This window comes from Mustela putorius, unplaced genomic scaffold (genome assembly GCF_011764305.1).
Source record: "Mustela putorius furo isolate JIRA1106 unplaced genomic scaffold, ASM1176430v1.1 tig00000460_pilon_pilon_pilon, whole genome shotgun sequence".
Lineage (NCBI taxonomy): Eukaryota > Metazoa > Chordata > Mammalia > Carnivora > Mustelidae > Mustela > Mustela putorius.
In genome coordinates, this window is record NW_025421389.1 from 4,575,315 (window position 1) to 4,602,341 (window position 27,027).

At 36.0% G+C, this 27,027-nt stretch overlaps 1 long non-coding RNA gene across 1 annotated transcript; it reads left to right on the forward strand.

The window, feature by feature from the left end:
• On the forward strand, positions 1-13,600 carry LOC123392169. Its single transcript, XR_006606864.1, has 5 exons — positions 1-204; positions 2,836-2,999; positions 8,178-8,257; positions 8,357-8,530; positions 13,490-13,600. It is a non-coding gene; the product is annotated as an uncharacterized LOC123392169 (long non-coding RNA).
• Positions 13,601-27,027: the final 13,427 nt, after the last annotated feature.

Here is a 27,027-nt window from a genome sequence, read left to right on the forward strand (position 1 = left end):
ATCCCAGGACTCTGAGATCATGACCTGAGCCGGAGGCGGCAGCTTGACCCACTGAGCCACCCAGGCGCCCCTGAATAGTGACTATAAAGAGCCTCACATGGAACTCTTAGAAATATAGAGATAGCACATGCTGGAAGCAACTACTACCTATAGGACAACAGGAGAGTTCAAGCGAACTAAAAACTAAGAAAAGCCCACTTGAAGGTGAGATACAGACCTTATTGTAAATGGTATGGCTATCACAGGACACACAAGAGTCCAGTTGTTAGAAACTTGCTAGTGAGTGAGGGCTGGAGCTGAACTACAGGAAACTGACTACTTGTGGCAGAAAAGCTAGCTGGGGGGTGGGGGGGTGGCACCTGGGTGGCTCAGTGGGTTAAAGCCTCTGCCTTTGGCTTAGGTCATGATCCCAGGATCCTGGGATTGAGCTCCACATTGGGCTCTCTGATCAGCGGGGAGCCTGCTTCTCACTCTCTTTCTGCCTACCTCTCTGCCTACTTGTGATCTCAGTCTGTCAAATAAATAAATAAAATCTTAAAAAAAAGAAAAGAAAAATTAGCTGGGTAGTGCAAGCTGGTAAGGAAGAACCATAGAAATGAATGTCACTGGGCTGCCCCTACCTGATCTGCTTAGTGTCCCTCTTCCTCTCAACTGACAAAGTCTAGTGTTGTACCAAGTGGCAAGGGAGAAATGTTTTCAAGCTCTACCCTCCGTGGCATAAAGCAGGGATAATCTCTTTGGAACTGAAGGCAATGAAGTGGTAACTAACATACTTGTAAACACTGTTTGCCTCAGACCAACAGCAAAATGTTGGAGTCTTTTTCTATTTAATTAGAAAACAGACAAGATTTCTCTCTTAATGATTAATCAACACTGTGTGGGCAGTTTTTACAAATTTGGTAAGATGAAATAATTGGTTTATTTCTTGTAAAAAGCAGAGAAAAAGATATTTTTTTTATTTTCAGAAAATACGATTATGTACCTAGAAAACCAAGAGACTTTGCCATAAAACAGACAAAATAATCTATTAGAATGGGTAAGAGAATTTGGTAAGGTGTATGACTATAAATTAATATATGGAAATTAAGAGATCTTCTGTCTTGGTAATAACCAATAAATTACATTTATGACAGCAAAAAAGAATGAAATCCATAGAAATACATATATCAAGAAAGTTAGGGAACTATGAACAACTTATGAAAAGATGTAAAATAAAACCCTTCTAGGATGGTAAGAATTAATACTTAAAAATGCCAACATACCATATATTAATTCTAGTTTTAATGGAAATTAGACAAAATTCCATTTCTTTTCTTTTTCTTAGAAATAGACAAATGATTTGAAGCTCATATAAAAAAAAGTGTTCAAGGAAAATAAAAAGGGCCAAGGCTTTTTTGACAGAAAAAAATGAGGGCATTTATGCTATGTTATTAATATAATTTTAAGTTAAATTAAAACACTATAGAATTATCATTGGATTAAGCAAGTATTTAGTTAAAAAAAAAAGCCAAAAAAGTATATTTAAGCATATGGAGAAACAATGTATAATAAAATTTAATAAGTTAGGTTGATTTAATAATTTGCTGTCAAAAGGGAAGGAAACAAAATTAGAACTCCTTCACACTTTATACAAAAGTGTGGCTATCACAGGACACACAAGAGTCCAGTTGTTAGAAACTTGCTAGTTTCTAATAGATTGATAGAAGAATTTATAAAATCCTTGCATTTAAGTAAAAAAAATTAGAAGAAGTATCAGGAGTTTGCGTATGGGAGACCATCTTAAAGCAAGAAACCATAAAATCTCAAAGGAAAGAACAATCTTAATGACATAAAATTTTTAAATTTTATACAGTAAGAACACATCATAAAGTTGAAAGATGTCTTTTAGACTGGAAAAAATATTTGTAACACAAGAGACAGGGTGATATCCTTAATATACAAAACCACTCTTATGAATTAACTGGTGGAATATAATATGGAAATAAGATCAAGGGACCCCGTAAGGCAATTTAAAGAAGAGGAAATGAACATAAGTGCTTGCAAAGATGTCCAGCCTCATTATTTTAAAAAATGCAGATTAAACTGACAATAAGATACCATTTTCCACTGGATGACTGGCAGAACTATGGAGATCACATCTGGTTCTACTGAGGTTGCAGGATAATGGGAACTCTTACCTGTAAATTGTCTGTGAATTTCTTCAACATTTTGATTGAAAATATTTAGCAAAATTTGATAAACAAAATTAAATACACATATACTATGACCCCAGTAGCTGGACTCCAGTAATCCAATTTTGGGAAATGTGTAATACAAAAGTATAAAAACATGTGTTCAAGGATGTTTTACATGGTTTTTCAAAGTTTCATCTGCTTACAAACAGTGGGTATAAAAAGACACAATGTTCTTAATTTCCAAAACTAACTTTAGATTCCAACCTAAAGACTCCAGCTTGCTTTCTGGGAGACGATTTGATTTAGGTGCTTCCAGATAAATTCATTCAAAAAGCAATTTTTTAGAAATATTAAGTATAATTTCAGAATCTGTAGTCTTCAAATATGAGATTTTAGTTGAGCTTTGAGGGAAGAGAGGAGCAGGGCCAATGTAAGAGATGAGTGTGTGTGTACGTGTATGTGTATGAAAATGTTGGTTGAGTAAACAAGAGAGGCGCAGCCCAATGGAACAGCAAAAATAATATTGAACTGAAGGTGAAATTGAAACTAAGATTATCCCAACTGGCCAAGATAAATTTCCCCTCCTCAAATGGCTTTGAACATCTACCCTCTTATGTTTACTGCTGTGGTGATTATTACTTTTCTGAATATATTATTGCAGAAATCAAAAAGATTAGCCCCTGCCTACTGAGATATGTATAATGTCCCGAAGGAATGTGATGCCTTCCAGGAATTTGATGTTCTAATGATGTTCTAAATGATGATATAATTTTTCTAAGTGGATGGTGTCCTATTTTCATCCTGCTTGAGCCTAGGAAAGAGAAGGTAAGTTTTTATTTAGAAGTCCCTAAACTTACATTGTGTTTTAACTTTTACAAGTTAAACTTTATATGAATTCGCTTTTAAAATTCTCTAAATTTTGCAAAATAGGAAATATAATCATCTCATTTTATTATAAGTATAGTATTTAAGACTTATAGAGGTTTAATGATTGTTCTTGTTAGAGCTAGGACTCGCACTAAGAATTTTCAAACCAACTTCCATGCTCTTTTCCCTAAACCAGTGTTTCCCACTTTCAGGTGTCATGTATCCCCTATATAAATTTTGCTATGCCCAACTATAACCTTAATATTATTTACTTAAGAAAACCCACTCAGGGCACCTGGGTGGCTCAGTGGGTTAAGCCTCTGTCTTCAGCTCAGGTCATGATCTCAGCATCCTGGGATTGAGCCCAGGATGCTCAGCATCTGCTCAGCAGGGAGCCACTTCCCCCCAACCCTGCCTGCCTCTCTGCCTACCTGTGATCTCTGTCTGTCAAATAAATAAATAAAATCTTAAAAAATTTTTAAAATATTGACTCAAATCTAGGACTATGCCTAGGTTTTTTATTTTTAGCGTTATCACAACAGTATTTATGAAATATGGTTTAAGGTGATAACCATTTTTTCCTAATATAGATTTTAAACTAATACATAGCTATAAATTCTGTTTAGGTGAGAAATATTGCCTTAAACAAAAAAATGCCCCTTGGAAGTTTTAAAAGAGTTGACTTCATTAGTATTTATAAAACTCGATTAAAGAGTTCTCTAGAGACTCATGGCTCTGGGAAACAAACAGGGTTGCAGAAGGTGAGCTGGGTGTAGGCATGGTATAGCTGGGTGATGGGCACTAAGGAGGGCATGTGATGTGGTGAGCACTGGGTGTTACACACAACTGATAAATCACTGAATAGTACATCTAAAACTAACAACATATAATATGCTGGCTAACTGAATTTAAAAAAAAAAAAACTTGATTAATGAAAACAGCAGGGGATTACTTAAGGACCAACTAGTTTCTGTGGCTGGGGATGGACAAGGAAGAATCAAAACTGGAGCTATTAACCTTCCTCCTGAATCTAGTCTGCCTTTATGACTTGCCTTGACTAATAAAATGTGGTAGAAGTGCTGTGGCAGCTCTTGGACTATAACAGTTTTGGCAGTTGGGGGAAGCCAGCTACTATGCTATAAAGCAGTTTGGAGTAGTCTAATCAATTATTTGATGCCTTGTGAGGGAAAGAGAGAGGCCACATAGAGGAGCACCAAAATATGAAATATGTGAGTGACACCATCCTTGACCTTCTAATACAGCCCAGAGGCTAGGTCTGTGTAATTCCAGAGAACTTCTGTGGGCAGGAGAATGAATCTCCCCAAACTCTGACATAAAATTATGATAAATAACAAATGGGTTTATGCTACTAGATTTTGACATATTTTGTTAAGTAGAGATAGACAATTGAAATAATAATTATGGGACCATAGCTTTGGAAATACCTGAGTTCTTCTGCTTTATAGCTGAGTGCAGTGAAGACTGTTGGTTGTTTCCCATTGTTCCTAATCTTATTCTTTCTCTCACAGCAAAAGAAACCCTAACTTTTAGCTAGGGAAATAGCAGTTGGAAAAGAAAGATTACCTTTTCTAGCCTCTTTGGTGTTATGTGTGGCTATGTGACTAAGTTTCAGTCAACGAAGTAAGAGGATAAATGCATACAACTTCATTGTTGGTTCTTAAAGATAGGAGACAAGTTTTTACTTTCCTCCATTCCTTCATCTTGCTGATTGGAAGATAGGTCATTTTATACCTCTACGCAGATAAGTATACTCTCTAGATTAGATGGAGCCACAAGATGGAAGTCAGGGTCCCTGCATGATTTCATGGAGCAGAACTACCATCCTTATAGACCATCTGCTTATTATATGAAAGAGAAATATCCAGTTTCTTTAAAATCTCTGTTCTCTGTTAGATGTGGCTGAATTTTTATGTTAACTAATTAACTTGGTTTCTGCAGACCTGCAGATCTTGGAAACAGTGATTCTCAGGAGAAGGGATATAAACGCTATGAGCCCAAGAGCTGCCCTAGTAGCTTTCCATGAGGCCAAAAGCTTCCAACAGAGCAATTTGGAAGTTGGTATGATTAGCTACTTATACTAGCTAGTATAATCCTCACAAGTAAAGAAGAGCTCTGTTCTCTGGCTGAGTATATATATGGCTTTAGGGTATGCTACATTCAGAAAATAGACTCTGGATATTATCCCCTGCCTCGTATCCTGCATTATAATTTCACTGGAAGAGTGCCTGGGTTGCATCTGTCCATTAACTATTAGTGGTCCACTAGACTGTGAGCTCTATAAAACCATATTCTATGGGCCCAGGGCAAGTGCTCTGTATAAGTTGCCTATCCAAACTCTGATCTCCCTTCTTCCATAATAGAAATGTGGATTTGAAAAACCCTATAGTTGAGAAAGTCTATTTCTCAGACTCCTTTGCAATATGGAGTTTCTGACATGTTTCTGCCACTGAGATAAGTAGAAGTGATAAATAGGAAGTTTCTGGGAAATTTTTGTTTTTATAATAAGTGCTACTGCTACCCCCTTCTTCCTTGTGCTTTTCCTTTTACTCTTCCTTCCTGGAAAATGGATGGGAGGCTGGAATTGGAACAATCATTTTGTGCCCATAAAAATAAAAGCAAGACGGAGCTTAGGACATCATGGAAGATGGATTAACTCCAAATTGCTGTTTTATGAGAACCATCATTTGGTTAAGTGTTGTAGTAGAGTTTCTTTCACAGTCAGTCAAATGAAATATCCTGCCTCCTCATCATTTCATTAAACCAAACCATTTGCAGAATTAAACAATAGCAATCAACGTAGAAAGGACACCCTTAACACACGTGGTGGCTAAGTACTGCTAATTTCATGTGTGTTTTTCAAGGAACCAGAAGCTCTAACGTTTGTGAGATATGACTTAACATTTATATGTATGGTACACAAATATACACATTTAAACCTTTACTGAGTCTGTGTTTCTCCCCATTCATATGTTTAGTGGCTGAAATCACCAATCCAATTATGTAGTATAGAGTTGCAGACTTTAACCTTAATAATGAATGTTTTGTTCATAATGAATTTTGTTTATAATTCCATGAGATACAATGAATTTGCTTAAGAAGTTAATCATTGCAGCAAATAGCTCATAGCAACACAGTTCAACTAGAAATAGTGCGTTCCGTACAATATATGCTTCCGTTGTACTCTCCTCCTCTCACTTTCTAGAGGCTGCTCAACTTCAGATGGACAAGATAGAATTGTAGACAGAAAGGCCAAGGAGAAAATAGAAGGAAAGTGGACTGACAGAGATGAGGGGCTCTGTAGAAGGCCTCTGACCATGAAATGTCATCACCTATGGCCAGATAGAAATGAGCCTTTTTGAGACGTTTTTGAGTGACAACATGAATGAGTGTTATGGATGGGTCTGAAACCCTACATCCTAGACTCCAATCCAATATTGCTGTCTGCAGTTGTGCAGAACATCAATTCCCCCATTATCAAGGAAGAAATATATCTCATTATCTTTACATAACATTTTGACTTGCTAATTGTAAGTGCAAATTATATTTCAATATGTGTGCTTATACTTGTGGACATTTTGTTCTTACAGATTCACTGGTTCACAAGAATTATAGTTTAATGGAAATAGGGCTGGGCTTGGAATCAGAAAACTTGGCTGGAATCCCGGTTAAGCCATAGACCTAGTTGTATAATTTTGTGCATTTTTTTAAAGATTTTATTTATTTATTTGAGAGAGAGAGACACAGCGAGAGAGGGAACAGAAGCAGAGGGAGTGGGAGAAGGAGAAGCAGGCTTCCTGCCCAGCAGGGAGCTGGTTGCGGGGCTGATCCAGGACCCTGGGATCATAACCTGAGCTGAAGGCAGACCCTTAATGACTAAGCCACCCAGGCGCCCCAATTTTGTGCAATTCTTATCTGTAAACCTGAGTTTCCCCATCAGATAAATCGAGATAATAGTGATCTTACAGTGTGTTATGAAGATTTTTGTTATGAAGAAAATTGAAGAGATGAAGGATAGAAACATCAGACAGTGGTGGGGCCGAAACAGTATGGTTTAGCAGGGGTCTCAGGCTAGAATACCTGCTAGTTCATCAGTGTAATATAAAGATGTGAAGATGTGCAGTAGGCAAGTAGAGCTGTGATGAGTACATAGTACTTTTGAAGCTCCAAATGATTGTTATTATGTAAAAAATGTAGGCTTAGGTTTTCTGGTTTTTAAAGAGATGCCAGGAATGTGAGTGTTCATGTATAAAACGTATTTTCAAAATGATGGCAAATATTTCAGAAAGGTAAAAGCTTGTTGGACCAAACAACATAACCATAGATGCTACTCATGGGTACTGGTTTGTTTCAGTGAATTTTAGGGGAGGTCTTCAATTTTTCTTTTCTTCTAGCTGAAGAATAGGTCCTGTTGGCTGAGGAAATTCTTAACAAATATCTGAGGTTCTTGTCTCCAACACAACTTCCTCATTTACCTTACAAGTAAACAGGTTCCACTTTAAAAAAAAAAAAAATCTGGCAGAGTTTTGAGTGTGGGCAGCTGCTAACGAACAGGAGAGCTCAGCCAAATCTAAAGATGTGGAAAGGAAGTTGCATTATTTCATCTAGAACAATGAATGGGCAAAGGAAATATTGGCTCTCTGTGTGAAGTAAGGATGATTGAATATGACTAGGAAGTGTTGAAGAACATGAACATTTTTTTTTTTAAGATTTTATTTATTCATTTAACAGAGAGAGAGAGATCACAAGCAGGCAGAGAGAGAGAGAGGAGGAAGCAGGCTCCCTGCTGAGCAGAGAGCACGATGCGGGACTCGATCCCAGGACCCTGAGATCATGACCTGAGCCGAAGGCAGAGGCTTAACCCACTGAGCCACCATGGTGCCCCAAGAACATGAACATTTAAAAGAAGTCCTCTAAAATTGGCTCACAGGGGCATCAGAAACAAAACAAAACAACTTTTTCTTTTTTTTTTCCTCCCACTGTCCAGATTCTTTTAGTTCAAATCCTCTGGTATAGCACCAATTGTAATCAGTATTGTCAGGTCTTTATGAATACAAAACACTTCACTGAAATCCTTTTGTCTGAACATTTTGGTCCTGATCTCTATTTTTGTTTTAGTTTTTCGAGCATCATCTTGAGGGAAGAGTTTTCTCTGCTGCTGCTTCATCCTAGCGAGAGAAGCCACGTACTATGCTGAGGTAAAATTTGACAAACACTTCTTGAAATATAGGTTAGATCTATTAGAATAAACTATTGGAAATTTCAAATTCCTCATAGTATGGTGTTCTTTATTACAGAGTAGATTGGAACAATTATATGGTGAGGAGTAGCAATTGGAAGGAAAAAAAAGGAGACATCAGACCTGTTGAGTTGTGACTCTGCCCTAAGCCTAATGCAAGTTGATCTCTTGGTAGTTTCATTCAGATACATAGATTTCTGGGCCACTTCCAATTCAACAGAAGAAACTGTGTGTAAGCTGCTTATTTCTTTCCTTATAAATGATAGGTAAAGAGCTTAATAAAAAAAAAAGCAAAGATAAAAAAAGAAAGTTTCTGACTCTGGATAAGTATTTTATACTATATATCACTATATTTTATATATCCCATTGTATACCCACATATATTATGCATCTACATATCTGTCATATCTATATATTATCTACATATTACTATATATTATCTATATATTACTATATATTAGCTATCTGTATATCTATTATAATTTATATTATACCTTTATATATTATGTATTAATGTATATCTATTATAATTTACATTATCACATATATCTATATATGTATTTTTACATTATATATTTATATATCATACTTATTATATATTATGTATCCATTATACATTTACATATTATATGCTATGTAATATCTAATATCTAGATATTACATTTCTATCTATATCTTTATATTTTCATAGAATTCTCCTGCTTGGGTTTTTTTCCCATTTCTAAAGGCCCCCCTGTAATGATGGTTTAACTTTAAATTAGAGTTCAGATAGAATAGTAGTTAAATTCTGAAGTTGCACTTTCTGGATTTATATCCTGATTTTCTAAACCTCAATATCCTGACATGTAAAATGGGGATTCTATAAGTTTGCTCATATATTATTAGTGTTACATTAAATAGTATGTAATAGTATCATTATTATTATTAGTTCTTTATATCAACTGTGGAAAATAGGTGTCACCTAAATTTTATAGATGTGAAAATAAGGTACTGCAATAACAAGAAAGTACGACACTCTTTGTTTTTTAAGATTTTATTCATTTATTTGACAAAGAGAGAGATCACAAGTAGGCAGAGTAGCAGGCAGAGAGAGAGGGAGAAGCAGGCTTCCTGCTAAGCAGAGAGCCCAATGCAATACCAGCCTGCATCCCAGGACCCTGAGAGCATGAGCTGAGCCAAAAGCAAAAGCTTAACCACTGAGCCACCCAGGTTCCCTGTAAGTACAACACTCTTAAAAGACTTTTAATTTTTTCTTCAGAAGCAGTAACTCTCATGGAAAGTTATAGATTCTTATTGATTCTTTAAGTCCTAGTGAAGGAATAGAGTTTCCACCAAGACTGATAATTTTCCTGTTTATCATATGCCAGAAGTAGGCTAATGGAGCACTGGGCTTCTTGGTTGTATCATGTGATTTGGCTTAAAAATGCATTATAAAATATAAATATAATAGGTGTGCATTCTCAGGTGCAGAATCAAAATGACAAATGAGAATCTTCCATGTTGCTAGGACTGCTGGGAAATACAGCAAGGATGAAAAAACATAGTTTCAAATACCAGGCTTTCAAAACTTTTATTTAATGCTGGAGGAAAACAACACTACTACAAATACCTGTCTCAAGCTTTTTGCATTTTTTAAGAAAATTCTGGAAAACAGTTTCACAGGGGTTAAATCTTTGTAGTAGACAGCCTGACTGGCAGCCAGTGTCTCCCCAACACTTCAGAATAGAGAATTCTTGTTTTCCAAATTGACCCACTTTAGAAAGGAAGAGGCCATAACTTTTAAGCAAACATGGAGCTAAAGGAGGAGGGGGAACTGGACCAGGAGAGAGGTCAAGATCACAATTCTTTCTTCAGCTCATCTAGTTTCCCTTTGATGAGGCATAATATCTCTCTGAGCTTCATTTTTCTGTGCTTCTTTTGAATGTGGTCATAATAAAATGCTTGCTTTCCATCTGAGCTGCTTTTCCAGATGAGATAATGCACAATCAGACAGTGATTGTAGAAGCTTTGCAAATTAGAATCAATAAAAACATAAGGAATTTTTTAAAAGATTTTATTTATTTATTTGACAGAGAGAGAGATAGCAAGAGAAGGAACACAAGCAGGGGGAGTCAGGGAGGAAGAAGGAGGCTTTCTGACTAGCAGGGAGCCTGATAAGGGGTTTGATCCCAGAACCTTGGGACCACAACCTGAACCAAAGGTGGTTAATCACTGAGCCACCCAGGCACCCCCAAAACATAAGGATTTTTAAAGAATTTAGCTGCAGCTGAACTCTTTCTTAAAGAGTTTTTAAAACTTTTAAAAAGTTTTTAAAGAGTCTAGCTGCAGCATTGGAAAAAATGGAAAAAAAAAAGTTATGCTAAATTAAGTTGTTATTCTAATGTCATAAGATTCCATAGACATTATTTAGGGGCATAGGTTGAATTACTATTTCTATTTTATTTTTATTTATGATGCCTTAAACATCAAAGGTATTTGAGCCTTGTTATGAGTGAAACAATAATCCTTAGGAAATATAATGTTAATAGATAAGTAGAGGAAATAGTATGAAATAAAAAGGAATATCTTCAAACATTTGGACTTTAAATTTCCTTAAATTTAAAAAATTCTTACTAAGCTAAGAATCTTATCTACTAAAAATTCTGCATAGACCTTAAAAGATATTTCATATGATATTTTAATAAAGAATTGGTATTGTTTAGGAGAGGTAGAACTAAGGAATATTTGCACCTATTGTTTTCAACAAAGCTCTCCAGGGTTCCCTAGTCTTTTGTGTAGACCTTCTGTGGCTGCCATATTTTAAAAGGTCTTCTTAAGAAGGTGAAATTATTTCTAAGAAGATTAGGAAAATGATCATGAGAAAGGAGATTTGATTCAGTCCTTAAAAGATGAAAAATTTCTGAAAGATGAATAGCAAACCAAAGGAGGACACACTAAGTGCCAACCAGAAAGTATAGATAGCATAAGTATTCTGACACTCTTAGGAGATTTCTATAATTGATTAGGTTGTTGTTATCTCTCTTTATCTGTCTTGAATATAAGAATTACACCTAATTCGGTATGTCTCATTTGTACAATTTGCCTGGTCATATGGACAGTTGGCATGTACTAAAATTTTCTTCTCTATAACAGAATGCAAGTATTACCTGGATTAAGGTACTTAAAAAAAAAAAACTTATTTCTAATTGAAACACCCCTTTTTTATCTTTAAGAAAAATGAAAAAAAAAAAATCAGAGTTCACCAAAAGCTCCAGGGTTAAGTAAAGAAGATGACAGAACCTAGGTGCTGTTTGCTGAATACTAATTCATGCTGAGCTATATTAGTCCTTCCAACACCCAACTCATTACACCCGCAATCCTCTCAAGGGTAAAAGTCAAGGTTTGATTTTGGGTCCTTTGAAACTTCCTGAAGTTTTAAGTTCTTTACTGAAAGTGCCAAGCAGAATGGTCCCAATCCTTTCCTGCCCTAAAGCCTGTTATTTGTAAGATGTTTGGACATTTCCAACAATAAACATGAATTGTAGAATCTCAAATATATTTACTGCCTCATTTGTCTTGCTAGAACTCAAAGAGAACCTAAAAGAATAAATACAAATTTATGTAGAAGTGTTATCAGGGGCCACTTATGGATCCAGGTGTATTGATACATACAATACTTTGAGTTTCACTGGAAAACATTTCTATTCCTTCATAGCTATATCTTCTTTCATAGCTGTAATTGGAGAAGCATTAAACTTCATTTGTTTTCAAACTATTTCAGTCATAGATACCATTATATACAGAATAAATGACTCTTTCAAAAATACCTTTTTATTCACCTAAATTCTAAGATCTTACTCTCCAAAAATTTATTCCCAAAAGGCCTGTAGCTGATAAGAGAAATCTCACCATTTCCTATGGATGAAGCACGCTTCCCTTTAACAAACAGATGCCATAGGAAGGTGTATTCTGACTGATCAGCAACTTCCTAATGAGGCAATTCCCAGAAAATGGATTCATGGGGAGAGAGCATAGACAGGTATACCCATGTATACCTATGTATGCAGCAAAGAGCTGGAGTGGGGGAGGCTAGGGCAGCCTGAGGCTAACTGAGTTCAGAAATAGCTGGTAGACATGTGGAAGATGCCCTAAGAAAGAATGAGAAAAAACTAAGAGCAGTTTTCAGTATGCAAAAGATAAATCTCTACTTTCAAAACTCTCTGGGGTCACTTCTGAGTTTTGGATGCCATTTATAAATATGTTCTTTAATTCCTGAACAATAGTGTGGAATTAGCTAGCTTTTTGTTGTGTTTACAGTAACAATCTAAAATGCCTAGCTAACACAGAGCCACCTCCTTTGCCAAAGTTCACCTTGTACTTTTGATATAAGTATGCAGATTCATGGGAATGCTTATTGACCTTCAGAGCTAGAACATAGAGCAGTTACAAAAGTACTGTACATAGGAAGCTGAAGCCTTTGTTATCTTAATTGAGAAGCTGATTTGTTACATTTTCTTTCAATTGCTGTTCCTGGCAGTGAATCCAGTATGACCTTACAAGGAACCACAAACTTCTATGGGACTACCTCCCCCACCAAATGTGTACTCTCTGAGGCTTTCAAGAACTCCGGTGTTCTGGTTCTGTCTTTCTCTCTCTGTCTCTGTCTCTGTCTCCCTCTCTCTCTGTAGGCTGTCCTCATAAAGTGGACTGTGAGATGTTGATGTACGTAGCTGCTATGTTTGAGTTCCTTGGATGTTGACATTTTATTTGAAAAAGAAACACAAGTCATAATAGCAGCAACAGAGTTTGGAGAAAGAGCTACCTATTAATTCCTAAAGGAAATGTCTTTTCAGATGACTGCAGGGATAAGATTTATTTACTGTGACATTTTCAATGTGATATTACACATTTAATTTTTTTCAAATTCTAGATTTTCTTTTCTCATTCAATAATCTTTCTTATTTTTCTTATTGAACATCTTTTAATGATGTGGTCAAATGATGGTAGTTTTCCTATTTAAGGGAAATGTCTTAAGCTTTTCCTTCTAGCTAAATTAACTTCATTGCAGTTTTTAAAATATGAAGTTCTCACATAGGTATGTAAGTACTTTTTCTATTTTTATTGATGTTTACATTGTCTTTGCTCCCCCAAAGACTTTGAGGAAAGTTTGCAACTATGAGTCCTGTAGTAACTTTGACTATTTTCTTTTCAGCCAACCTGTCCAACTACAACAGACTGCTCCAGACTATGTTCCTTTCGTCTACACTATCCTGCCTCCATTATGAACTCTTAACACTGGAATTAAAACCTATGATTTAAGACTTACTTTCATTATGGCTTAAATTTCCTTGAATTTTTCTCATGTGTGCAATATCTTTCATCTCTAATAAGACCATAATGTAATTGTGAGTAGATATTACCTTCTATTTAGATAACATTTTAAATTCTTAAATGACACATAATAGGAGCTCAATACATATTTGTTAATGCCTTAGGGAACAGGGAGGGACATCCTTCCTGTCATTTTTGGGTCCTTATTTGTTCTGAAGAAGTGTTTTTTATTTCATTCCCTCCCCAGTTATTTTAAGACAATTTAGTTCTTCGTTCATTAAAATAGAATTCTATTTTGATGATAACTGACTGAAGCAAGCATTTAGATGATAACCTAAATCTCTTTTTTTTCCCATCATGGTGACTTTTGGAAGACAATATAGTTTCCTTCTGCTTCCAGGCTTACTAAATCATTCTTTGAAATATTTCAGAACAAAATGTATATTATAAAGATCTTTCCTCTATTAATTTATATTGGAATCATCCCACTGAGCTTTGTACAAATTAGTGATGATAGATATAGAAAAGATGCAAGGTTCCAAAGCTGATAAACTATTGATTAAACTTTGTTCTGACTTTTGTTTCTATTTCTCTCCCCTTTACCCCAAAGTATAAGAAAGTAAAAGATTTTACACCTTTACTGGCGAGTAAGTTAACATTATCAATGGACTAGAAATGCCTGCTTCTAACATTATTAAGTTTTTCTTTTAGTCCCAGTATAGTTAACATACAGTGCTATAAGTGTGCAATATAGTGTACAGTTCCATACGGCATGCAGTCCTCATCACAAGTGCCCTCCTTAATCCCCATCACCTATTTCACCCATCACTCCCTTCCCCTCTGGTAACTATCGGTTTGTTCTGAATAGTTAAGAGTCTATTTCTTATTTTGTCTCTCTCTCTTTTTTTCCCCTTTGCACATTTGGTTTTTTTCTTAAATTCCACATATGAGTAAAATCACATGGTGTATGTCTTTCTATGACCAACTTACTTTGCTTAGCATTATACTAACTCCACCCCTATTGTTGCAAATGGCAAGATTTCATTCTTTTTTTATGACTGAATAATATTCTTTCATATATGTCTTCTTTCTCCATTCACCTATTGATGGATACTAACGCTTCTTTCATAATTTGGCTATTGATAGGGTACATGTAGCCTTTTGAATTTGTATTGGGGGGTGAAGTTATTTGCAAATGACATATATGATAGAGGGTTAATATCCAAAGTATGTAAAGAACTTATACAACTTCACACCCAAAAAACAAATAATATAATTTTAAAATGTGCAGAAGACAAGAACAGACATTTCTCCAAAGAAGACATCCAGATGTCCAACTGACCCATTGAAAGTTCCTCAATGTCACTTGTCATCAGGCAAATGCAAATCAAAACTAAAATGAGATATCGCTTCACACCTATAGAATGGAAAAACAACAACAGCAACAACAAACACACAAAAGAAGCAGCAGATGTTGACAAGTATGTGGAGATAAAGGAACCCTCATGCACTGTTGGTGGGTATGCAAACTGGCACAACCACTGTGAAAAACAGTATGGAGTTTCCTCAAAAAATTTAAAATAGAACTATCATTTATTTTGATTCAGAAAAAAGAAGGATCAGAAGTTAATTGTGTCCCTAAACAACTCTATTTATCTTCAGAAATATGAGGAATTCATTTCAATTTTTTTTATAAATCCATATTTTAAGGCATAAAATGGCTAATAAATTATAATTACATTATAGTTGTAGCATAATAACATCATAGTGCTACATGCAATAGAAGGTTAAATTCACTACTTCAATTCTATGTGAACAACTTATTATTTCATGGTAGTATTTTTTAAAATTTTATTTTTTCAGTGTTCCAGGATTCATTGTTTATGCACCACACCCAGTGCTCCATGCAATACATGCCCTCCTTAATACCCACCACTAGGCTCACCAAACCTTCCACCCCCCTCCCCTCCAAAACCTTCAGTTTGTTTCTCAGAGTCCACAGTCTCTCATGGTTTGTCTCCCTCTCCAATTTCACCTTAATCACCTTTCCTTTCCTTCTCCTAATGTCCTTCGTGTTATTCCTTATGCTCCACAAGTAAGTGAAACCATATGATAATTGACTTTCTCTTCTTAACTTATTTCACTCAGCATAATCTCCTCCAGTCCAGTCCATGTTGGTACAAAAGATGGGTATTCATCCTTTCTGATGGAGGCATAATAATCCACTATATATATGGACCATACCTCCTTTATCCATCTGTCTGTTGAAGGGCATCTTGGCTCTTTCCACAGTGTGGTGATTGTGGTCATTGCTGCTTTGAACATTGGGATACATATGGCCCTTCTTTTCCCTACATCTGTATCTTTAGGGTAAATCCCCAGTAGTGCAATTTCAGGGTCATAGGGTAGCTCTATTTTTAATTTTTGTAAGTACCTTAAATTACTTTAGACTATTAACAAATGTATAGAAAATAAAAAGAGACTAAATTTTTCAGAAATTGGGTGGAAATACTAAGTTAAACAGAGGTTAAACAGAGACAATAATTACTAAGAATTTATTGACTGAATTAAATAAAAATCTGTTAAAACTTAGATTAAACCACTGTTGTCCAGATTTCCAAAATTTTTGAGATACGTGTGTGTGTGTATGTGTGTGTGTGTGTGTATAAAGGTCCTTCATCTTTCAGGTAGGAAAAATGAAGTTCAGAGAGGTTAGGTAACTCATTCTAGCCCAGCAAGCAGTATCAGGGTACAGTTTTAACTGAAATTTTTTCCTTCAGTCTTCTAGTCTCTTTCCTCTCTATATATTTTAGGCTGAATTGATAATTTTTGTTGTCTTTTGTAAAAGGTATTTAGCTGCATTTTTTCTAGATAATTTACACACATGGGTTTGCTGTTATGTATCCATGCATGCACAAAGTTAAGAGTAGACCTTTCCTAATCCCGGAAGAATTTCAGTGTAAACCCTTTTTATGTAGAGATAACTTAGGATAGCAATAAGTTAAAGAAAACTCCACATGATATATGTAAATTGACTCTATGCAAAAAGGCTTTTAAAAATATAAAAATGTGGGATGCCTGGGTGGCTCAGTTCATGATCCCAGCGTCCTGGGATTGAGTCCCACATCAGGCTCCTTGCTTAGCAGGGAGCCTGCTTCTCCCTCTGCCTCTGCCTGCCTCTCTGTCTGCCTGTGCTCACTCGCTCTCTCTCCCTCTATCCCTGACAAATATATAAAATCTTAAAAAAAATATATATATATATAAATGTTGTGAATAGTTTCTGAATATAAGTTCAGTATTTTCTTAGTTCTCGGAAGAAACAAACACATTTTGAGGCTTCAAAGCAAAAATGAAATAAATCACCAGACAAGAATCCAATGATTTTAGCCCAGATTTGATAGCCAAATTAGATGACTTTTAACCTCTTCCTTCTTCCTGGATTACCTCTACTTGGGCCAGTTGCCTAATTGCAAATACAAATTTGTTGTTCAGAAAACACGCGACTAACTAAGCAACTTGTAGAGATTTTTGTAAGTATACATAAATTTTATAAAATTTTAATTTCTAAATATAATTTTGTATTTGCTTTAAAATGAAGGCCTCTTCAACTCACAGAATGGGAGAAGATATTTGCAAATGACAGTACAGACAAAAGGTTGATATCCAGGATCTATAAAGAACTCCTCAAACTCAACACACACAAAACAGATAACCATATCAAAAAATGGGCAGAAAATATGAACAGACACTTCTCCAATCAAGACATACAAATGGCTATCAGACACATGAAAAAATGTTTATCATCACTAGCCATCATCTTACCCCATTGCCCCATTGAGATATCACCTTACACCAGTTAGAATGGCCAAAATTAACAAAACAGGAAACAACATGTGTTGGAGAGGATATGGAGAAAGGGGAACCCTCTCCCACTGTTGGTGGGAATGCAAGTTGGTGCAGCCTCTTTGGAGAACAGTGTGGAGATTCCTCAAGAAATTAAAAATAGAACTTCCCTATGACCCTGCAATTGCACTCCAGGGTATTTACCCCAAAGATACAGATGTCGTGAAAAGAAGGGCCATCTGTACCCCAATGTTTATAGCAGCAATGGCCACGGTCGCCAAACTATGGAAAGAACCAAGATGCCCTTCAACGGATGAATGGATAAGGAAGATGTGGTCCATATACACTATGGAGTATTATGCCTCCATCAGAAAGGACGAATACCCAACTTTTGTAGCAACATGGACGGGACTGGAAGAGATTATGCTGAGTGAAAGAAGTCAAGCAGAGAGAGTCAATTATCATATGGTTTCATTTATTTGTGGAGCATAACAAATACCATGGAGGACAAGGGGTGTTAGAGAGGAGAAGGGAGTTGGGGTAAATTGGAAGGGGAGGTGAATCATGAGAGACTATGAACTCTGAAAAACAATCTGAGGGGTTTAAATTGGCAGGGGGGTGGGAGGTTGGGATACCAGGTGGGTATTATAGAGGGCACGGATTGCATGGAGCACTGGGTGTGGTGAAAAAATAATGAATACTGTTTTTCTGAAAATAAATAAATAAATTTAATTAAAAAAAGTGAAGGCCTCTTAAACAATATGGACATGATTCTCTATTTAAAAAGAGGAAACTCGGGGCACCTGGGTGGCTCAGTGGGTTAAGCCTCTGCCTTCGGCTCAGGTCATGATCCCAGGGTCCTGGGATCGAGCCCCGCATCAGACTCTCTGCTCGGCGGGGAGCCTGCTTCCTCCTCTCTCTCTGCCTGCCTCTCTGACTACTTGTGATCTCTCTGTCAAATAAGTAAATAAAATCTTAAAAAAAAAAAAAAGAGGAAACTAAAAATTATTGGGAATGTGCAAACAATCATTTGTTGAGTTAACTTTTTCCAAGAAGCATCTCTCCAATGACCATCTCCCATTGCATAGCAATTGGAGAGCAATCTACATGGACAGCAACCTCACAAGCTACACAATAGAGTGAGTAAGCTAAAGGTCCACAGAGGACTAGAGGATCTTATTCTCCAGATGGGATTCCATATGAACTGCCTTAGTGTCTTTTGGTTTCAAAAAATGATATTTTTTGGTGACCAAAATTAATTTACTAATGTTACTTACCTACCTTAGAATATATGTTCTAACTATTAATGATTTTTAGCGTGTACTTAACATTACATAGAAGAATTATAACTGTACAATGTTTTATAGTGTGCAAAAGAATATTTTAGGCACTATCTATATAAACATGACACCTTTCGTTGAAATATTCTCTGCTTAATAGGTGAAGACACAAGTTCAGGGAGTTGAAAATAGATTACTAAGATCACAAAGCATTATTTTAGAGATGTGACACAGGGTTTTTTTTGTAAATAAGTTAAATTCTACTATTAGTATTATTTTTGTCAAATATGATGATGTGATAAAAAAGACTGTGTGGAGTAATGCTATGTTTTATTGCATGTATTTGGGTCTTATTAACAACCATTTGAAATTGATGCTTAGGCTATCTCTATTTAAGTAATTCACAGGTATGCATGTTTTGGTTCACCACCTGTGTATTCCTACCTGTATACCTTAACCTTTTATCAAGCAGGTTATAATTTTTTTTTTTTTTTTTTTTTTTTTTTTTAGAAACTTAGTGATGGGAACCTGGGTGGCTCAGTCAGTTAAGTGTTTGCCTTCAGCCCAGGTCATGAGCTCAGGGTCCTGGGATCAGATCTGGCCTAGTATTGTTTCGGTGTGTGGGAGGTGGAGAGAGGGTCCCTGCTCAGTAGGGAGTCTGCTTCTCCCTCTCCCTTTGCCCCTCCTCCCTGCTCATACTCACTATCTCAAATAAATAAATAAAATCTTAAAAAGAAAAAGAAATTCTTAGTGATAATTATCCCTTAGTAAATCAATACTACAAACACTTTCACCAAAATCAGAAATTTGACCAAGTTAAATGTAAATACTCTTTAGCTAAATTGATATGAATGTGAATATTCATATATATATGAAAATATAGTAGTTTCTCCCCTCAGTTTGAATTTCATTGCATAATTTTTACATTTTAACCTTAGATATTTTATATTTTCTCAAGTTTTATAGGAATTTAGTTGATATGTTTCTTAATATCCGTGCCTTCAATAACTGAAATGTCACTTAGGAACTTAAATAACTTTATAATACTATTTGGTTTATAAGCCATAAAATTTTTACAAAAACTCTATATGTTGACATTGATCCAAGTTCTTAAAATTTTTTCTTTGATAAATTCTTTATGACTCTCTAATGCTTCAGTAAGAACACTGCATCTTTGAATCATTGTCATCATCAGGAAACATGTAAGATTTATGAAGATCTAAAAAAAATCTGACAAGTAAAAACATCTCCTCTGTTTTGTATCATGCAGGCTGGTCTAATTTAATCTTATTTAAAAGAAACATTTCTATTGTGCAATGAGAATTAAAAAGATAAGATGTCCTTCAATGGACGAATGGATAAGGAAGATGTGGTCCATATACACTAAGGAGTATTGTGCCTCTATCAGAAAGGATGAATACCCAACTTTTGTAGCAACATGAACGGGACTGGAAGAGATTATGTTGAGTGAAATAAGTCAAGCAGAAAGAGTCAATTATCATATGGTTTCATTTATTTGTGGAGCATAACAAATACCATGGAGGACATGAGGAGATGGAAAGGAGAAGGAAGGGAGCTGAGGGAAATTGGAAGGGGAGGTGAACCATGAGAGACTATGGACCCTGAAAAACAACCTGAGGGCTTTGAAGGGGCGGTGGGTGGGAGGTTGGGGGAACCCAGTGGTGGGTATTGGGGAGGGCACGTATTGCATGGAGCACTGGATGTGGTGCAAAAACAATGAATACTGTTACGCTGAAAAGAAATTTTAAAAAATAAATAAATAAAAAGATTAAAAAAATGAAGATAAAGTATAGAAACTTTAAAGGCATTAAGATACCATTTTTATCAAGTAAATATTTAGTAAATATATAATGGAAATATTGAGAATATGAGTTTATCCTCAAAATCCCAACCATTACAAAAACATGCCTTGCCTAGGCATTTAGAGTACACTGAAGCTAGAGGTAAAATCAGAGAATCTTTGGCTTTTAAGGATAATATAGTCATCATACTTTATAAAACTCCCTATTTTCATTTGAGTATGACTTTAATGTTATTTTCTTTAAGATGTGTCTATATTTCAAAAGCACTGTTATTGTGGTAATTTTTATAAATGTAGGAGCTATCAGTCAACCTTTTATTCCAAACTGATATCTCTGTCAATTAAGAGAACATTTCTCCAACTGTATGCAACAGACAATGTCAATTAATTACTTGCATGAAAATATTCTCTCAAAATATGCATATATTTGCAGTAATTGTATGAGATTCAAATCTTCAATCGGAAATTTAGTAGGTGAGAAATTTTCTTTTGATCTTTGATTAATTCTTTAGCAGAGGCTCTGATGCTGGGAAATTAGTGGTATTTATATTTTGGCTTTCCCATAAAATTGGCTTTCCTCCCCAAAGTTTTCTATAGCTTTATTAAGCATTCCAAAAATGAGGGACTTACAAGGGACAGGGAGAATCCTAAACTCACCTCATCCAATTAGATAATAATCCTATTAGTGCAAATATCCCAGAAAATGACCTGAAGACTGAGAGAATAAACTCCACAACTACATGTAGAGAAGAGGCCACATTGAGGAGGGTAGAAAGGGCAGAGAAGTAAAGTGGTGAGGACCACATGGGTCTGGCCACCGGAGGAAGAGATCCTGGGTCTGGAGAGAGGTCTGCACTGAGATGAATCCCCATAGCATTTGGCTTTGAGAATCAGGGGAAGAGTTTTGTGAGTTCTTACAATCAGCAGGACTCAAAGCCTGGAATTTAATAAATCAGCAGGTGAGGTACTGGGAGAACCCAGAAGTGTGAGAGAGCTGAGTCCCTGCCATTAAAGACACAGCACAATGAACAGCCCTCAGAGATACAACTTAGAAGCTGCTATTTGAAAAATGTCCGGGCCAGATCGGTGGGGAGAGTTACCAATGTCAGAGTTTGTTGAAGGACTTCTCCAGGAACAAAGGAGCTGGAACATGTCATTTCCTCCCCTGTCCCCCAGCATAATCACAGCCATCTAGTGGAGCCTGCATGGGCCTAGCATTCACTACTAACTTGCTTACAGTGCACCCTGCTGCCTTCAGCTAGGCTGGCCTCAGTACTGGCACTGCAAGTCTCCTTCCCCTGAAGACAGGTATAAACCTCCCTAATACTGCATCTCCAGATCTCCTGCAAAGAAAATGTGCACTTATGTTAGAACTGCACCCCAGCCACACATATGCTTTGTGGACTGGCCCTGGCATGCCTTGGTCTCTGCATCAGCTGTGTGTCCACAATGGCGAAAGAATGTTGCATACACCTTGTGGCACTATGCACATGCCTTCATGCATTTTGCAGAGTTGCCCAGGCCCACTAGTTCTGGGTGGCTGCTGTGCATCCCCTATGTAAGAGGACCAGCAAAACCTTGTTAAAATTGCATGCCCTACCCATGAGTTTCAAGAGCAAGAGACAGCTGACTTTCCTAATGTAGAGAAACAGACACAAAAGGCAAAGTAAGGAGACAGAAAAATATGTCCCAAATGAAAGAACAGGACAAAGTCCCAGTGCTCTAGAGAGCTAAGGGACACAGAGATAAGTAATATGTTTCAAAGAGAATTCAGAGTGATGATCACAAAGATACTGACTGGACTTGAGAAAAGAGTGGAGGACATCACTAAGAACCTTAACAGAAGGCAAAAGAACAAATCAGAGATTAAGAACATAATAATGGAAATTAAAAATACACTAGATGGTTTAAGTAGAAGGCTAGATGAAGCAGAGAAATGAATTAGTGATCTTGAAGACAGAGCTAAGTAAGTAAGAGAAGCTAAGACAGAGCTAAGTAAGTAAGAGAAGAAAAGAATTATGCAAAAACAAGAATAGATTTAGGGAACTCAGTGATTCCATCAAGTGTAATAACATTCACATTGTAGGGATACTAGAAGGAGAGAAGAGGGAAAAGGGGGACAAAAGTCTATGTAAAAAAATAGTAGCTGAAAACTTCTGTAATCTGGGGAAGGAAACAGACATCAAGATCCAAGAGGCACAGAGATTCTCCAACAACATTAACCCAAAGAGGTCCACACCAAGACACATAATAATTAAACCAAAAAAAAAAAAAAATAGTGATAAAGAAAAAAAAAATAAAAGCAGCAATACAAAAGAAGACATTTATATACAAGGGAAAGTCCCTAAGGCTATCAGTGGATTTTTCAACATTAATTTTGCAGGCCAGAAAGGACTAGCATAATATATTCAAAGTGCTAAAAGGGAAAACTCTGCAGCCAAGTATACTATATCCAGCTAAACTCTCATTTGGAATAAAAGGAGAGATAAAGAGCTCCTCAGACAAAACAAAAGTAAAACAAACAACAACAACAACAAAAAATCCCACTAAAACCCAAAAAACAAAATCCTAAAGAAGTTCATGAGCACTACACCCAGCCAACAAGAAATATTAAAGGGGATTCTTCGAGTGGAAAGGACAGACTGTAAGTAGGAGTATGGAAAGTAGGAAACACAAAAGCAGTAAAAATAAGTATATCTGTAAAAATCAGTCAAGGGATTCATAAAATAAAAGGATGTAAAATATGATACCACATACCTAAAATGTAGAGGGTAGAGAGTAAAGAATGGGTTCAAACTTAAGTGACCATTGACTTCATTCATACATACTGCATTTGCAGAAGATATTATATACAAACCTATTACAAACATATGGTAACCACAATTCAATAAAGAGTAATAGATATGCAAAGAATAAAGAGAAAAAAATCCAAGTATAACACTAAAGAAAGCCAACAAACCTTGAAAGAGAAGAGAAAGATCAAGAGAAAACTACAAAAACTACCACAAAACAAGTAACAATATGTCAATAAATAAATATCTATTAATAATTACGTGGAATGTGAATGAACTAAGTGCTCCAATCAAAAGACATGGGGTGTGGGAACGAATTAAAAAACAAAAGTCAACTATATGCTTTCTGGAAGAGAGTCATCTCAGACCTAAATAAATCTGCAGACTGAAAGTTTCAAAGAAGGCTAGGGTAGTAATAGTTATTTTGGACAAAATGGACTTTAAACAATGTAACAAGAGATAAAGAAAGGGACAATCTATCAGAAAGGTATAACAATTATAAATATTTATATGCCCAACATGGGAGGACTCAAATACGTAAAATATTTATTAGTGAACATAAAGGAACTAATTGATAATACAATTACAGTAGGGGGACATTAACACCCTACTTACATCAATGGACAGATCATCCAAACAGAAAATAAACAAGGAAACAGTGGCTTTGAATGACACACTGGACCAGATGGATTTAACAGGTATATTCAGAACATTCCATCCTAAAAGAGCAGAATACACATCCTTTTCAAGTGCATATGAAACATTCTCCAGAATAGATCACATAATAGGCCACAAATAAGTCTCAACAAATTCAAAAAAATCAAAGTCATACCATGCATTTTTTTCTTTACTTACTTATTTATTTATTTATTTATAAAATTTCTTTTCAGCCTAACAGAATTCATTGTTTTTGTGCCACATCCAGTGCTCCATGCAATACTGCCCTCCTTAATACCCACCACCTGGCTCCCCCAACCTCCCACTCCCCTCAGCCCCTTCAAAACCCTCAGGTTGTTTTTCAGAGTCCATAGTCTCTCATGGTTTACCTCCTCTTCCAATTTCCCTCAACTCCCTTCTCCTCTCCATCTCCCTATGTCCTCCATGCTATTTGTTATGCTCCACAAATACGTGCATTTTTTCTGACCACAACACTATGAAAATAGGAACCTATCACAAGAAAAAATCTGGAAAGAGCACAAATACATGGATTTTAAATAACGTGTCACTAAACAACAAATGGATCACCCAAGAAATCAAAAAAGAAATTAAAAATTACATAGAAACAAATAAATGAAAACACTATTGTCCAAAATCTTTGGGATGCAGCAAAAGTGATTCTAGAAGAGAAGTTTATGGCAACACAGGCCTATCTCAAGAAGCAAGAAACATTTCAAATAAACCAACAACCTTACAACTAAAGGTTCTGCAAAAAGAACAAATAAAACCCCAAAACAGCAGAAGGAGGTAAACAATAAAGAAAAACAAAATGGATCAAGAAAATAATTCCATTTATAATTTCACCAAAAATAATGATACTTAGTAATAAACTTAACCAAAGAGGTGAAAAACCTCTAACCTGAACACTCTAAAACATTGGTGAAAGGAACTCAAGATAAAAAGAAATGGAAAGACATACATTGGCCTAGGATTGGAAGGACAAATTTTGTTAAGATGCCTCTGTAAGGACCTATTTGGAAACTGTCCCTGCTCACCTTCCCCCAGGGGATTTACTTGGAGACAAGTCCAGGAAACCAGCTTCAGGTAACAAAGCCCAGATACAAAGGTGGGTCAGGCCAGGTGGAGACATCTGATCAGTGGGGGATGCATACTGTCTCCCTGGTTACCAAGGAGTATGGGCCCCGCCCTTTGGGAGCCTTTTGGGCTCCAATCCCAATCAAGGTGTAATAGGCTGATTCAAATGTCTACTAGGGTAAATTGTAACTCAATTGGTCATCACTGTGGAGTTTCCTGTGTGTGTTACAATCTCACTGGCCACCTGGCCAGGCCGGATCGTATGGCCTTTGCCCTTAAAAGTTAGTCTGTGAAACAAAGGGTTGCCCTCTCTTATAAGAGGTGCCGCCCGAATGTTGGGTTAGATTCTTGATGCTGGGCGCGAAATAAATCTTTGCTTGACCTTCGCTTTGTATCAGTCTCACTCCTTTAATCACGGGCCCATTATTGGGGCGTAACACCTCCATTACCCAAAGCAATCTATATATTTAATGCATTCTCTATCAAAATACCAAAAATATTTTCACAGAACTAGAACAATCATAAAATTTGTATGGAACCACAAAAGATTCCATACAGCCAAAACAGTGTTGAAAAGGGGAAAAAGGAAAAAAAAAAAAAAAAGGAAAACAAGATTTCAGCTTATATTACAAAGCTATAGTAATCAAAAACATATAGTCCTGGCGCAAAAATAGCCACATAGATCAATGGCACAGAACAGAAAAATCCAGAAATAAATACACAATTATATAGTCAATTAATCTTCAATAAAACAGGAAAGAGTATTCAATGGGAAAAAGAGACAATGGTGTTGTTTTGCATCATGAAAAGAAAGAAACTGGACCACTTTCTTACACTGTCAGAAAAATAAATTCAAAATGGATTAAAGACCTAAATGTGAGATCCGAAACCACAAAAATCCTAGAAGAGAGCATAGGCAGTAATTTCTCTGATACCAACTGTATGTAATATCTTTCTAGATATGTCTCCTGAGGTATGGAAACCAAAAGCAAATATAAAGTATTGGGACTACCTCAAAATAAAAAGCTTCCCTATAGCAAAGGAAACAACTAACAAAGCTAAAAGACAACCTATGGAAGGGAAGAAGGTATTTGTAAATGCTCAATATCACTCATAAGGGAAATGCACATCAAAACTACAATTAATTTGCATTTTTGTATTCTTTGGGTAAATACCTAGTAGTCTGATAACTAAATCATAGGGTAGTTCTATTTTTAATTATTTTGAGGAATGTCCATACTGTTTTCCAGAGGGGATGCACCAGTTTGCATTCTCACCAACAGTGCAGGAGGGTTCCCCTTTCTCCACATCCTCCCAAACGCCTGTTGTTTCTTGTAATATTGATTTTAGCCATTCTGACAGGTGTGAGGTGTTTATAGTATCATAATCTACAATAGCCAAACTGTGGGAAAAGACCAAGTATCCATCGACTGATGTATGGATAAAGAAGAGATGGTATACAATGAAATATTATTCAGACATAAAAGAGAATGAATTCTTGCCATTTGTAGCAACAAACAAAAATAAAAATGAGTGGAGCTAGAGAGTATCATGCTAAGAGAAATTGGTCAATCATAGAAAGAAAATACAATATGATTTCACTCATATGTGGATTTTAAGAAATAAAACAAAGGAGCATAGGGGAAAAAAGAAAGAGAGGCAAACCAAGAAACAGGCTTTTAACTTCGGAGAACAAACTGACATTAGAAGGGAGGTGGGGGGGGGGATGGGATTAAATAAATGATGGGGATTAAGGGGAACATTTATCATGATGATCAGTGAGTGATATACAGTGTTAAATCACTATATTGTGCACATGAAACTAATATAACACTCTCTGTTAACTATACTGGCATTAAAACAAAATCTTTTTTAAAAATGTAAAAATGATTCATCTTGAGGAGGTTTAAACAGGCAGCACATTTATTAA